Raw genomic sequence first — 15,599 nt, forward strand, 5'->3', positions numbered from 1 at the left:
GAGGACGGAGAATGAAATACCCAGAGGTCCCAGGAAAACAAAGGCTTGACCTTCTGTGTACAAATCCTGGCGTCCTATATAATCAGTAATGTAATATAATGGTAGTTTAGATATATACAGTGAAAAATACAACCCATAACTTAACAAAACTTTACATAGTATTGAATAGCTTCCCCTCTAGAACATTATAGTAGGACAGGCCTGCACAACATACAGCCCATTATAGGATCTCTGTTGGTCAGCGGACTTTGACATGACTATGATATCAAAAGGCTAGTTGCTAGCGGCACAGTCATGCCATGCAAGCTGCTGCTAGCGATAAAGACTAAACTTTACTGCTAGCAGCAGCAGGGACTCTGCAGGGTAGAAAACCTTTAGTGAATGACAGTCATGACAGCAAGTGGCCGGTCACACAACTGTCACTCAAGTTAGGGAAGATCTTGTAGGCCCTGGGAGCGGCGGTGCAGCACAATCTTAACAAATCCTACAGTATTTGGAGCCATGTTTAGGCTGCAGTAAGTCCATTGCAGAGTCAAAAGTTTTACGGGATCCTGCTTGGCCTTCTTCTTAGGCTCTCAAGTATATATAGTACAGTCATGTGCACAATAATAGTTCTTCTAAAAAACTTGCATACACATCCTGTGTAAAAATAGAAGCATGAACCAGCTGAGGCGCATGCTCATCACTAGCAGACAGATCATTCTGGAGTTTGTTAAATAGTTTAATCATTCAATTATGGAATAGGTTTTTAGCAGGTTACTTACAAAGTGAGCCGCTGAAACCCTATTTGCAGCCCTTAGATTTTTGCCAATTTTATTTTTGGCCCCTACTTACTGCTAAGCTGTGCTGGCCAGCAGTAGGAGAAAGACAACTCTCTGCCACTGCTCTGCTGACTCCAGTGTTTAAAAGCTGGGCGGCAAAAATGTGGGTGTGATTGTAAATGGCCCTTAGGCTGCAGTTTCTATATATAGTGATAAGTACAAGCTGCAGAAAACAAATGGTACAAAGCTTTTAATTAAACCCTATTGCAAAAGGTTTGTCAGACCAAAATACATGCATAAGTGAAAAAACAAATGTCACTCCTAAAGGTATCCATAGCTTTTAAGGCCTATAAGATTGCCTCGACTTAACCTAACCGATGATATCGGGGAAAAAAAGAATTTGGCAAGTTGAATTGCAGCACCCGATCCTTTTGTTCCTTCACCGGAGAGGTGTGGATGTGGCTTTCTTCACTGTCCTCATGTAAAACATATAAGAGCTTGATGTGTTGAATATAGTCAACTGTACTACTCGCTGACAAGTAGTTTATGAAAGTCATGTAGTTAGGGCTAATGATTGATTCCCCACTGTATAATCTGCCTAACGGGGTAGAAACTGGGCATAAGTACAGTGAACCCTCATAGACATCACCAGCATGTTAAAGCATGACATAATTAATATCCATAATGGGGGGGCAGATTGGCCATATATTCAACCACGCAACCTCCGAGTGGGCTGACTGCCCCTGTACTATGCCCTGGGCCGACTGCACTAGTTTATTATACACATGGCCGGCCACTGTCACTGACAAGTAACTACAAGTGGACGGCTCCATGTGTAATGAACTGCAGCATAGCAGATGGCAGGCATTTTGCTGATACAACCATCCAGCTTCTCGCATTTCCGTAATGCACACCCTTAAGAACTCTGTTAAGCCTTTTTATAGGCCAAGGAAGGAACCACTTTTAGGGCTTCAAGTGACAAGACCGTCCATCTAATCACACCACAATTCTAATCAACTACATATCCGCCTGAGATGTAACTGTGTGCTGAGTTTTGCAGCAAAACAGCAACTCCTTTCGGAGTATTATTTTTATTTATTTTTTACAAAGGGTCTATGTGTTTGGCTGTATGGAGGAATACAAAAATAAACACTGGAGGCTCTATGCAACATTCCAAAATAATTGAATGATCAGAATAATTTAATTGGTTAAATAGATAACAAGTATTGGAGAATGCATTTTGGGGCAAAACTCCTTCATCAGTTCAGCTGGGTTAAATACTAAAAGAGTTGGAGATCTGAGTGGCGAGAGATCCTTACTGCCAAAGATGACACCAGGATACGGGTGGAGAGTGCAGGGATCGAGGCTAAAGTTGAACTGAGGAAGGGATTTTGCTTTGAAACGTGTTTTCCAATGCTGGTTGCCTTTGTTTTTACAGCATCATGAACATCGTAAAATCAATGTTATTTTTATTCTATGGGTTAGTATGATTACGGCTATACTGAATTCATTTATTTATTTTTTTTAATGTAGTGTGACTTAAAAAAAATATATATTTTTTTTAAAGCAAAAATTTGCTTTCTGTCGTCATCTTTTGATCTCCATAATTTGTTTATTTTTTGCATTGATTGGGTTGTGTGACAGCTCCTTTTTTGTGAGGTGACTTATAATTTTTATTAATACTATTTTGGTGTGTATAAGACTTTTTGGTAGTTTTTTATTTAATTTTTTTCTTGGATATTGAGTAACCAAAAAAAGTGCAATTCTGGCTTTGTGTATATTTTACACGTTGATACATACTCAGTGTCATTTCAGTTCTGGATGGTGACATGAGCACATCTCAAAATAAAATTATCCATTATCCATGGGATGACAGTCAAAATCCGTAACAATTGTGTTGACTTTGATGTGAAAATGCTGGGAATTTTTTGCTGCAGAAGGTCCACAACATTTCCGTTCTGTGTGAAGCACTCTCATATAGGACTCTTCTTAGTTGCAATCAGCCATAAACACTGACCAGCTTGCCGTACACTTTGTACTGGTTACTTTTGAGCAAAATGAAATTCAAGTTTCTTTTGGATGAGAGAAAGTACCACTTTGCTGCCCTCCACCTTGAGGAGTTATTATCTTGACAGATATCGAACAGGGTAGTAAGCAAACAATCCAGAGACATAACTACGGAAGTGTCGCCGATCAATTGTGGTTCAGTTTAGTGATAAGTCGAACTTCATAATTGGGGCAAATGTGGAAACATGTATGTCAGGAACTACCTGGGAGAAGAGTTCAAGTCAGAGTGCACAGTCCTTATAATTCAGCACCCTTACATAAGTAATGGTTTGGTCATTCATAGCTACAAATGGTACTGGAAGCCTATACGCTATTGTAATGATGATGACTGGCCAGAAATACTGTGAGGTGCTAACAGAAACAAATGCGATTAAAGTGGTTGTGTGGTTTATCATTTTTTTTTAAAGGCTGGGCAGGTGAGAAAATAAAAAAAACAATGCACTCACCTGTCTTTGGCCCCCCAGGGTAGAAGGAGCAGCTCCTCTGAGTCCCAGGGGATCAGAGATAGTTGAATATATTGTCTTTTTTATTTTCTCGTTTGCCAAGCCTTTAAAAATGTTTTTGTTAAAACCACACAGCCTCTTACACAGACAGAATTAGTCTGCATAGACGTTTCTCATCACAATGTTATCCTTATCGGGCTTGAATTCAAAAAGTGAGTATCCTAGGCTGAAAAAAGACAAATGTCCATGCAGTTCAGCTTGTTTCCAACCCCCCACCCCACCTTGTTGATCCAGAAGAAGGCAAAAAAAAGCCAATTTACCCCATCTTGGGGGAAAAAATATCCTTCCCAACTCCATAATGGCAGTCAAAATAATCCCTAAATCAACACTCTTCAGAGAAAAGTTCCTTCCTGACTCCAAGTCCGGAAGTCGGAAGATCCCCAAATCTCATTATGCTCTAAAAAGACATCTAGTCTCTTTTTAAACTCCTCTATCGATTTTTGCATCACCACGTCCTCAGGCAGAGAGCTCCACAGTCTCACTGCTCTTACAGTAAAGAACCCACTTCTATATTGGTGATGAATCCTTCTTTCCTCTAACCGTAGAGGATGGCTTCTTGTTACCGTCACAGTCCTGGGTATAAACAGATCATGGGAGAGATGCTTGTATTGTACCCAAATGTAGTTGTACATAGTTATTTGGTTGCCCCTTAACTGTCTTTTTTCTGGGGTAAATAATCCCAATTTTGATAGCCTCCCTGGATATTCCAGTCCTCTCATTTTGTTTAATAATTTAGTTGCCCTTCTTTGGACCCCTCAAGCACTGCAACATCTCTTCTGAGTACTGGTGTCCAGAACTGTACACAGTAATCTATAGGAGGCCTAACAAGTGCCTTATATAGTGGAAGTATAAGGTTCTTGTCCCTATAAATGTTTTAATGCACCCCTAGATTTTATTTGCTTTTGCAGCAGCTGACTAATATTGATTGTTCCAGTTAAGTCTACGGTCAACTAGTGTATATTGCTGATATCTGTTTCTCCTGCCTTTGTGCATAACCGTACATTTATTAATGTTGAACTTCATTTGCAATTTTTCTATCCAAGCCCCCAGTTTATCTAGGTCATTGATAAATATATTGAACAGAATGGGGTCTAATACTGAACCCTGTGGCACCCCACTAGCAATGATGGCCCAATCAGAATATTAGCCATTAATTACCACCTCCTGCTTTCAATCTCCGAGCCAGTTTTTTTCCTAGCTACACACCTTTTCGCGCAGACTGAGCTGTCTCATTTTATAATGTAGTCACTATTATGTGATATTGTGTCTAATGCTTTAGAAAAATCTAGATATAGAAGATCAAGATAGTATTTAGAGATGAGCGAGCACCAAAATGCTCGGGTGCTCGTTGCTCGAGTCGAGCTTTCCGCGATGCTCGAGGGTTCGTTTCGAGTAACAATCCCCATTGAAGTCAATGGGCGACTCGAGCATTTTTGTATATGACCGATGCTTGCTAAGGTTTTCATTTGTGAAAATCTGCAAAACCTACGAAAGTGATAGAAACGACACAGAAATGGATAGGGCAGGCGAGGGGCAACATGAAGGGCTACATCTCAGGTTCCCAGGTCTCACTATTAAGCCACAATAGCGGCAAGAGTGCCCCCCCCCCCCCTAACAATTTTTACTTCGGACAAACCCTCATTAGCAAGGCATACCTTAGCTAAGCACCACACTACCTCCAACCAAGCACAATCATTGCCTGCAGGACACACCGCTGCCTCTTCTCCAGGGTTACATGCTGCCCAACCCCCCCCCCCCCTCGCACGACCCTGCATCCGCAGCGCACACAAAAGTGCCCCTGCGCAGCCCTCAGCTGCCCTCATGCCACACGCTGGCCTCATAGCCACACCACCCTCATGTCTATTTATAAGTGCGTCTGCCATGAGGAGGAACTGGAGGCACACACTACAGAGGGTTGGCAGGGCCAGGCAGCGATCCACTTCGAAAGTGTGGGTGATAGCCCACAATGCTGTTGAGAATTGATAATAGATTGACGTTCCATCCTCATTCCAATCCTTTGCCACCTCCGTCAGGAGCTGCAAACGTGGGCATAAAGGGGAGTCCGCTGCCACCCCAGCACTTCTACACATTTCCACAATGCAGCAATACTCGGTGTGGGAAGTATGTGAGCGGGCCCTGGGTCAGCCTCTGTCCCAGCAAACACCTTGTGTGGCCCAAGGTGCTGTGAGTGACAAAGCAATGGGGACTCCATGTGTCCACACACTACTCATTCTGTTTGGGTGTCGGATACCTCATCGACAACGCAAGGGGTAAACCATCTGCACTCTGCACCCTACCCAAGTCTGTCAGTGTTTTGGGGACAGACAGGTCCATCTCCGCTATGGCAAGTCTGTGTGCACCCGCAGCATGGGTGGCTAGCAGGTACACACAGACGGTACAGAAAGAAATCCCATTGCAGTGTCCCGGATAGCTGAGGTTACGTGAGAGGAAATACATGTTGGCTGCGGCCCACACGCCATGCCCTAGACATTCAGGGTTATTTTTAAAAGTGCCAGGCAGGTACAACTCCGCTATGGCAAGTCTGTGTGTACCCGCAGCATGGGTGGCTAGCAGGTACACACAGACGGTACAGAAAGAAATCCCATTGCAGTGCCCCGGATAGCTGAGGTTACATGAGAGGAAATACATGTTGGCTGCGGCCCACACGCCACGCCCTAGACATTCAGGGTTATTTCTAAAAGTGCCAGGCAGGTACAACTCAGCTATGGCAAGTCTGTGTGCACCCGCAGCATGGGTGGCTAACAGGCACACACAGACGGTACAGAAAGAAATCCCATTGCAGTGCCCCAGATAGCTGAGGTTACGTGAGAGGGAATACATGTTAGCTGCGGCCCACACGCCATGCCCTAGTCAGTCTGGGTTTTTTTGGGGGCCAGATAGGTAGAACACCGCAATGGGAAGACTTAGTGCACCCATAGTATACACAGACTGCTGTAATATTCCTGTAGCAAAGGTATAAGCTGACCCCAGTAACAGTTATGTTGCAGAAGTCTAGGGAGACCCCTGTAACATTTCTGTAGTAACAGTATGGACAGACCCCAGTAACATTTTATTAGCAGAAGTATAGGCAGACCCCTGTAACATTTCTGTTGTAACAGTATAGACAGAGTCGAGTAACAATTTGTAGTAACAGTATAGGCAGACCCCAGTAATATTTCTGTAGCAGCAGTATAGGCAGACTCCTGTAACATTTCTGTAGCAGCAGTATAAGCAGACCCCTGAAACATTAATGTAGCAGCAGTATATGCAGACCCCTGTAACATTTCAGTAGCAGCAGTACCGGCAGAGCCCAGTATTTGTAACATTTCATTAGTAACAGTATAGACAGACCCCAGTAACATTTCTGTTGTAACAGTATAGACAGACCCCAGTAACATTTTTGTAGCAGAAGTATACGCAGACCCCTGTATCATTTCAGTAGTAAGACTATTGACAGATCCCAGAAACATTTCAGTAGCAGAAGTATAGGCAGACCCCGGAAACATGTAAGTGGCAGCAGTATAGGCAGACCCTTGTAACTTTCTCGTAGCAGAAGTATAGGCAGGCAGGCAGACCCCAGTAAAATTTCTGTAGTAATAGTATAGGTCACTGTCTGAAACATTGGGATACCATGAGCGTAGGCGAAGGCCGGAAAAATTAGTTGGATAAGAGTGTAGGCGTGGGCCCAAAAAATTAATTTACCAAGAGGTACAAGTGTACCTCTGAAAATGTTATCAACCGAGAGGGCAGGTGAAACCCATGAATATTTTTTTTTAAAGATACAGCTCACTGTTGCTTAATTTGTAACAGAGCCTGGAGGCAGCCCTGTTGAAAAAATTGGTTCATGTAACAGTCTCAATACTTTTGAAACTTAGAAAAATTGTAAACACATTGGTAGATGTGAATGAGCCTTTTGGGCCGCAGAAAAATTGGCCGTTCAGCGCTATGACATGTTGTTTCTGGAGGAGGAGTAGCAGTAAAAGGACTAATGTCAGAGACAGATTGACAAAGATAAATGCCCCACTTTCCTGGTGATACAGAAGAGTGCTTTTATCTGCGGTTGCAGCGAAAAGAATCTTTAGGTTCCGCTGGTGGAGAAGAGAAATCTGGGGAAATCCAGGCTTTGTTCATCTTTATGAGTGTAAGGATGTCGGCACTGGCAGTTGACAGGCGGGTACGCTTGTCCGTGATGATTCCCCCAGCTGCACTAAACACCCTCTCTGACAAGACGCTAGCCGCAGGGCAAGCTAGCACCTCCAGGGCATACAGCGCAAGTTCGTACCATGGTCCAGCTTTGACACGCAATAGTTGTATGGAGCTGAGGCATCATGGAGGACGGTGCTACAATCGGCTACGTACTCCCTCACCATTTTTTTACAGTGCTCCCTCCGACTCAGCCTTGACTGGGGAGTGGTGACGCAGTCTTGCTGGGGAGCCATAAAGTTGGCAAAGGCCTTGGAGAGTGTCCCCCTGCCTGCGCTGAACATGCTGCCTGATCTCCACACTTCCCCTGCTACTTGGCCCTCGGAACTGCGCCTTCTGCCACTAGCGCTGTCAGATGGGAAGTTTACCATCAGTTTGTCCACCAGGGCCCTGTGGTATTGCATCACTCTCGAACCCCTTTCCTCTTCGGGAATGAGAGTAGAAAGTTTCTCCTTATACCGTGGGTCGAGAAGGGTGTGCACCCAGTAATCCATGTGTGCCAGGGTGCCAGTACACAAAACATGGCTGTCCTCACTAGGAATATCACTTTCAGGATCCTCCTCCTCCTCGTCCACAGGCCATACACGCTGAACAGATGGGAGGCAAGCAGCATGGGTACCCTCTGCAGTGGGCCCAGCTGTCTCTTCCCCCTCCTCCTCCTCCTCCAAAACGCGCTGAGATATAGACATGAGGGTGCTCTGACTATCAAGTGACATACTCTCTTCCCCCGTCTCCTGTTCGGACCGCAAAATGTCAGCCTTTATGCTTTGCAGCGAACTTCTCAGCAGGCATAGCAGAGGAATGGTGACGCTAATGATTGCAGCATCACCGCTCATCATCTGGGTAGACTCCTAAAAGTTTCCGAGGATGTGGCAGACGTCTGCCATCCAGGCCCACTCCTCGGTAAAGAATTGGGGAGGCTGACTCCCACTACGCCGCCCATGTTGGAGTTGGTATTCCACTATTGCTCTACGCTGCTCATAGAGCCTGGCCAACATGTGGAGCATAGAATTCCACCGTGTGGGCATGTCGCACAGCAGCCGGTGCACTGGCAGATTAAACCGTTGTTGCAGGGTCCGCAGGATGGCAGCGTCCGTGGTGGACTTGCGGAAGTGTGCGCAGACGCGGCACACCTTGCCGAGCAGGTCTGACAAGTGCGGGTAGTTTTTCAGAAACCGCTGAACCACCGGAGTGAAGACGTGGGCCAGGCATGGCACGTGTGTGAGGCTGTCACACACGGCAATGCCCGGTTGGAGGCTCAGTGGCGAAAGCCAGATGTCGGTCTGCTCAGTCAGACCCTCCAACAGCTTGGGGGCCATGTGCCTCTTATCACCTACGCTGAGTAGTTTCAGCATGGCCTGCTGATGCTTGCCCACCACTGTGCTGCCGTGCCACACCGACTGCTGGCGACGTGCTGCTCACATTTCTTAATTGAGAGGTAGAGGTTGCATAGGAGGAGGAGGAGGGGGAGGGTTTACAGGAGGTGGCATAGACCGCTGCAGATACCAGAACCGAGGAAGGACCCGCAATTCTTGGTGTGGGTAGGACGTGTGCGGTCCCAGGCTCTGACTCGGTACCAGCCTCCACCAAATTCACCCAATGTGCCGTCAGGGAGATATAGTGGCCCTGCCCGCCAGTACTTGTCCACATGTCTGTGGTTAAGTGGACCTTCCCAGTAACCGCGTTGGTGAGGGCACGATTTATGTTGCGGGAGACGTGCTGGTGTAGGGCTGGGAAGGCACACCGGGAAAAATAGTGGCGACTGGGGACCGAGTAGCGTGGGACCACCGCCACCACAATGTCTTTGAAAACCTCCATTTCCACAAGCCTGTACGGCAGCATCTCCAAGCTGATCAATTTCGCAATGTGCACGTTTAAAGCTTGAGCGTGCGGGTGCGTGGTGGTGTATTTGCGCTTGCGCTCCAAGGCTTGCGCTAGCGACAGCTGGATGCTGCGCTGAGAGACATTGCTGGATTGGCCAAGGACAGTGGGGGTGGTGTGTCGGTGCAGGCTGGGAGGCGCTCGTGCCTGTGTCCTGAGAGGGGGGTTGGATGTGAGTGGCAGGTTGGGGCACAGGGGGAGAGGCAGTGGTGCGACCCAGAGGCGGTGAACGGCCTTCATCCCACCTCGTGGGGTGCTTGGCCATCATATGCCTGTGCATGCTGGTGGTGGTGAGGCTGGTAGTGGTGGCTCCCTGGCTGATCTTGGCGCGACACAGGTTGCACACCACTGTTCATCGGTCATCCGCACTCTCACTGAAAAACATCCACACCTTTGAAGACCTAGGCCTCTGCGGGGTGGCTTGGCGCGAGGGGGTACTTTGGGAAACAGTTGGCGGAGTCTTCGCTCTGGCCCTGCCTCTACCCCTGGCCACCCCACTGCCTCTTCCAACCTGTCCTGCTGCTGCACTTGCCTCCCCCTCTGAAGACCCCTCCTCAGTTGGCTTAGTGAACCAGGAGGGGTCAGTCACCTCATCGTCCAGCTGCTCGTCCTCCGAATCCTCTGTGTGCTCCTCCCTCGGACTTACTGCCCTTACTACTACCTTACAGATAGACAACTGTGTCTCATCATCATCGACCTCCTCACCCACTGAAAGCTCTTGAGACAGTTGCCGGAAGTCCCCAGCCTCATCACCCGGACCCCGGGAACTTTCCAAAGGTTGGGCATTGGTCACGACAAACTCCTCCGGTGGGAGAGGAACCATTGCTTCCCAATCAAGGCAGGAACCTGAGAACAGTTCCTGGGAGTCTGTCTGCTCATCAGAATGTGTCATTTTCATGGAGTGAGGAGGCTGGGAGGAAGGAGGAGCAGCAGCCAGAGGATTCAGAGTTGCAACAGTGGACGGCGTAGAAGACTTGGTGGTCGATACATTGCTGGATGCATTTTCTGCCATCCACGACAGGACCTGCTCACACTGCTCATTTTGTAATAAAGGTCTACCATGGGGACCCATAAATTGTGATATGAAGCTGGGGACCCCAGAAACTTGCCTCTCTCCTAATCCCGCATCAGCTGGCTGCGATTCACCTGGACCAGGAACTCAGCCTGTGCCCACACCCTCACTTGGACCTCTGCGTCCTCACAGGGTGTATTACAAATAGAGCAGACACAGAGCGGTCTGAATAATTATGCAATTAGTGGCGTGCAGTTGGAGGGTGACAGCGGTTATGTTACGCACACTGCAGTCCGCAAAAAATTATACACTAGGCTGCAAAAAGGCCTAGCTGGCTAATAGTGAGCCACTACAACAGTAATGCACACGCTCACAGGTAGCCCTAAGGAGGGTTTTTTTTTCAGTTTTTAAAAAAAAACAAAAAACAGCAGCCTAGATAGCGTGTATATGTCTTTCCCTCTATCAGTGGCTGTGGGCGTACGCTGTGCGTGAAGTTGACGGGATGCACAGAGCGGTGAAAAAAATTAGGCAATTACTGGCCTGCACTTGGAGGGTCACAGCGGTTATGTAACGCACACTGTAGGCCGAAAAATTATATGCTGGGGTGTAGAGAGGCCTAGCTGGCCAATAGTGAGCCGCTACAACAGTAATGCACATGCTCACAGGTAGCCCTAAGGAGGAGCTTTTTGGGGGTACTTGTTGACAGGATTGTACACTACCACTGTCCCTGCCTGACCAGTACTGCCCCTATACTTTGTATAATTGGCTGCAGACTGAGAACGCAATAGTCTGCAGAGCCCAAGATGAAAAAAAAAAAGTGCAAAACTGCTCCCAGCTGCCACAACAGTAATGCACAGTGTCAGAGGTAGCCCTAAGAAGGAGCTTTTTTGGGGTACTTGTTGACAGGGTTCTACACTACCACTGTCCCTGCCTGACCAGTACTGCCCCTATACTCTATATAATTGGCTGCAGACTGACAACGCAATAGTCTACATAGCCCAAGATGAAAACAAAAAAATTGTGCAAAACAGCTTCCAGCAGCCACAACAGTAATGCGCACGGTCAGATGTGGCCCTAAGAAGGACCGTTGGGGTTCTTGAAGATGCTAACACTCTCCCTATAGCAGCAGCAGCACTCTCCCTAATCTCTGCCAGCGTGTGTCTGAGGCGAGCAGCAGGCGGGACTGCTTTATATACTTGGTGGTCACTTGATCTCGCCAGCCACTCACTGCAGGGGGGTGGGATAGGGCTGGAACGTCACAGTAGGAAGTTGTAATGCCTTCCCTGCATATCTATTGGCTAGAAAATGGCACAAAACATGCAGGGAAGGAAATGGAATTGACTCGAGTAACGCGTGGTGCTCGTCTCGAGTAACGAGCATCTCGAGTACCCTAATACTAGAGCAAGCATCAAGCTCGGACGTGTACGTTCGCTCATCTCTAATAGTATTACATCTGGATCTGGTGAATTCTCAATTTTAATATTTTTTAGCTGACTCTGCACTTCCTTCTGCGTTAGGCAGGTGATATTTAGTGGGGGGTTCATTTTATCCCCCTGCATCTTGTGTGCCATTTCTTTTTCTCTCGCAAATACACTTTAGAACAATTTATTTAATAGACTTGCCTTCCCCTTATCATCTTCTATGATTTCTCCTGCATTATGTGTTAAAGGGCCAGTGCTTTCAGTGCAAATCCTTTACTGTACTGTATATATAACTGAAAAATAATTATTTTTAGTTATTTTTGCTCTTTTTGGCAATCAGTCTCTCTGCCTCCTCCTCTGCAATTTTTATCTTTTTCTTGCATAATATTTTTTTTTCCTGTATGTTTATAGTGCTTCTTCACTGCCTTCTTGTTTTAGTAATTTAAACTCTTTATTTTTTCACTTATTTCCCCCTTACAGTCTTGTTGAGCCACATTGGTTTTTGTCTATTCGTAGTTCTTTTCTTTTTAAAGGGTATGAACTGCTAACATGAGGTACTTAGAATGTTTTTAAACTTTCCCCATTTGTCGCCTGTACTGTTATTTTTGAGGAAATTGTCCCATTTAATGTTGCTGAGAGTAATTCTGAGCTGTTCTAAGTTTGCTTTACTAAAGCTTATTTTTTTTGTAGCTCCCTGATAATGGAAATCAATTATATTGTGGTCACCAAGTGTCCTCAAACCTGCACCCCCATGATTCTGTCCGGTCTGTTGGTTAATAATTAGTCCAGAATGGCCCTTCCTATAGTTGGCTCCCATACAAGTTTGATAGGGTAGTTATCTTTAAATGTTCTCAAGAACTTATCACCCTTGTGAGATTCACAGGTTTCATCTTCCCATATTACATCTGGATAATTAAAGTCCCCCATAATATTTACTACATTGCGCTTTGACACCACTTCTATTTGGCTTAGTAATAAGTTTTCAGTTTCTTCTGTTATTTTTGGTGGTCTATAGAAAACCCCTATCAGGATTTTATTTCTTTACCCTTCCTGTATTTCTACTCATAGTGATTCCACGTGTTCATCTCCTACACTTATATCTTCTTGTAGCCTGGCCATTAAGTAGGATTTAACATACAGACATTTCCCTCCCCTTTTCTGGTTTCCACGATCTCTTCTAAAGAGATTGTAAATCTGTCAGTTCAACACTAAAGATGAGCGAGCGTACTCGTCCGAGCTTGATACTTGTTCGAGTATTAGGGTGTTCGAGATGCTCGTTACTCGAGACGAGCACCATGCGGTGCTCGACTCCATTACATTTCCTTCCCTGAGAAATTTGCGCGCTTTTCTGGCCAATAGAAACACAGGGAAGGCATTACAACTTCCTCCTGTGACATTCCAGCCCTATCCCACCCCCCTGCAGTGAGTGGCTGGGGAGATTAGGTGTCACCCGGTGTCTTGCTGTAGCTGCTATAGGGAGAGTGGTAGGTGTTATATTCGTCTTCAAGAACCCGAACAGTCCTTCTTAGGGCCACATCTGACCGTGTGCAGTACTGTTGAGGCTGCTTTTAGCAGTGTTGCACTTTTTTTTTTTTTGTATATCGGGCGTGCAGACCATAGCGTCGTCAGTCTGCAGTCATTTTACAGAGTATAGGGGCAGTACTGCTGAGGCAGGGAAAGAGGTATACTGGCTATATAGGCAGTGGGCTTTTTCCCAAAAAGTGGAAAAAAATACTATATTTGGCCTGCCTGTGAGTATCTTCAGTTTAATGCGTCTCTGCTGGGGGGAGTAGTCGGTGATTAATACGCAGCCTTGCGCATAATTGTTTCCTGGCTGCACTGGGCTTTCAGTAACCACAGTCATCCTCCAACAGGGAAATACAAATACAGTGTATATCAGAGGCAGTGGGCTTTTTCGCAAAAAGTGGAAAAAAATACTATATTTGGCCTGCCTGTGACTGTCTTCAGTTTACTGCGTGTCTGCTGGGGGGAGTAGTCGGTGATTAATACCCAGCCTTGCGCATAATTGTTTCCTGGCTCTGCTGTGCGTTCCGTAAGCAAAGTCAGCCTCCAACCACAGGCCAATAAGCGGCACATTTAATTACAGCGTTCAGTTTCTGCTCTACTCGTAATACACCATGCTGAGGGGTAGGGGTAGGCCTAGAGGACGTGGACGCGGGCGAGGACGCTGAGGCCCAAGTCAGGGTGTGGGCACAGGCCGAGCTCCTGGTCCAGGTGTATCACAGCCGACTGCTGCGGGATTAGGAGAGAAGCAAGTTTCTGGGGTCCCCAGATTAATCTCACATTTAATGGGTCCACGCGGTAGACCTTTATTAAAAACTGAGCAGTGTGAGCAGGTCCTGTCGTGGATGGCAGAAAGTGCATCCAGCAATCTATCGACCACCCAGTCTTCTACGCCGTCCACAGCTGCAACTCTGAATCCTCTGGCTGCTGCTCCTCCTTCCTCCCAGCATCCTCACTCCATGAAAATGACACATTCTGAGGAGCAGGCAGACTCCCAGGAACTGTTCTCGGGCCCCTGCCGAGATTGGGCAGCAATGGTTCCTCTCCCACCGGAGGAGTTTGTCGTGACCGATGCCCAACCTTTGGAAAGTTCCCGGGGTCCGGGGGATGAGGCTGGGGACTTCCAGCAACTGTCTCAAGAGCTTTCAGTGGGTGAGGAGGACGATGATGATGAGACACAGTTGTCTATCAGTGAGGTAGTAGTAATTTCAGTAAGTTCGAGGGAGGAGCGCACAGAGGATTCGGAGGAAGAGCAGCTGGACGATGAGGTGACTGACCCCACCTGGTTTGCTAAGCCTACTGAGAACAGGTCTTCAGAGGGGGAGGCAAGTGCAGCAGCAGGGCAGGTTGGAAGAGGCAGTGCGGTGGCCAGGGGTAGAGGCAGGGCCAGACCGAATAATCCACCAACTGTTTCCCAAAGCGCCCCCTCGCGCCATGCCACCCTGCAGAGGCCGAGGTGCTCAAAGGTGTGGCAGTTTTTCACTGAGAGTGCAGACGACCGACGAACTGTGGTGTGCAACCTCTGTCGCGCCAAGATCAGCCGGGGAGCCACCACCAACAGCCGCACCACCACCAGCATGCGCAGGCATATGATGGCCAAGCACCCCACAAGGTGGGACGAAGGCCGTTCACTACCTCCGGTTTGCACCACTGCCTCTCCCTCTGTGCCCCAACCTGCCACTGAGATCCAACCCCCCTCTCAGGACACAGGCACGACCGTCTCCTGGCCTGCACCCACACGCTCTCCTCCGCTGTCCTCGGCCCCATCCAGCAATGTCTCTCAGCACAGCGTCCAGCCGTCACTAGCGCAACTGTTTGAGCGCAAGCGCAAGTACGCCGCCACAAGCCCGCACGCTCAAGCGTTAAACGTGCACATAGCCAAATTGATCAGCCTGGAGATGCTGCCGTATAGGCTTGTGGAAACGGAGGCTTTCAAAAACATGATGTCATCGGCGGCCAGGCGCTACTCGGTTCCCAGTCGCCAGTACTTTTCCCGATGTGCCGTCCCAGCCCTGCACAACCACGTCTCCCGCAACATTGTACGCGCCCTCACCAACGCGGTTACTGCCAAGGTCAACTTAACAACGGACACGTGGACAAGCACAGGCGGGCAGGGCCACTATATCTTCCTGACGGCACATTGGGTGAATTTAGTGGAGGCTGGGACCGAATCAGAGCCTGGGACCGCTCACGTCCTACCCACCCCCAGAATTGCGGGCCCCAGCTC

The sequence above is a fragment of the Eleutherodactylus coqui genome, chromosome 4 (assembly GCF_035609145.1).
Source record: "Eleutherodactylus coqui strain aEleCoq1 chromosome 4, aEleCoq1.hap1, whole genome shotgun sequence".
Taxonomy (NCBI): domain Eukaryota; kingdom Metazoa; phylum Chordata; class Amphibia; order Anura; family Eleutherodactylidae; genus Eleutherodactylus; species Eleutherodactylus coqui.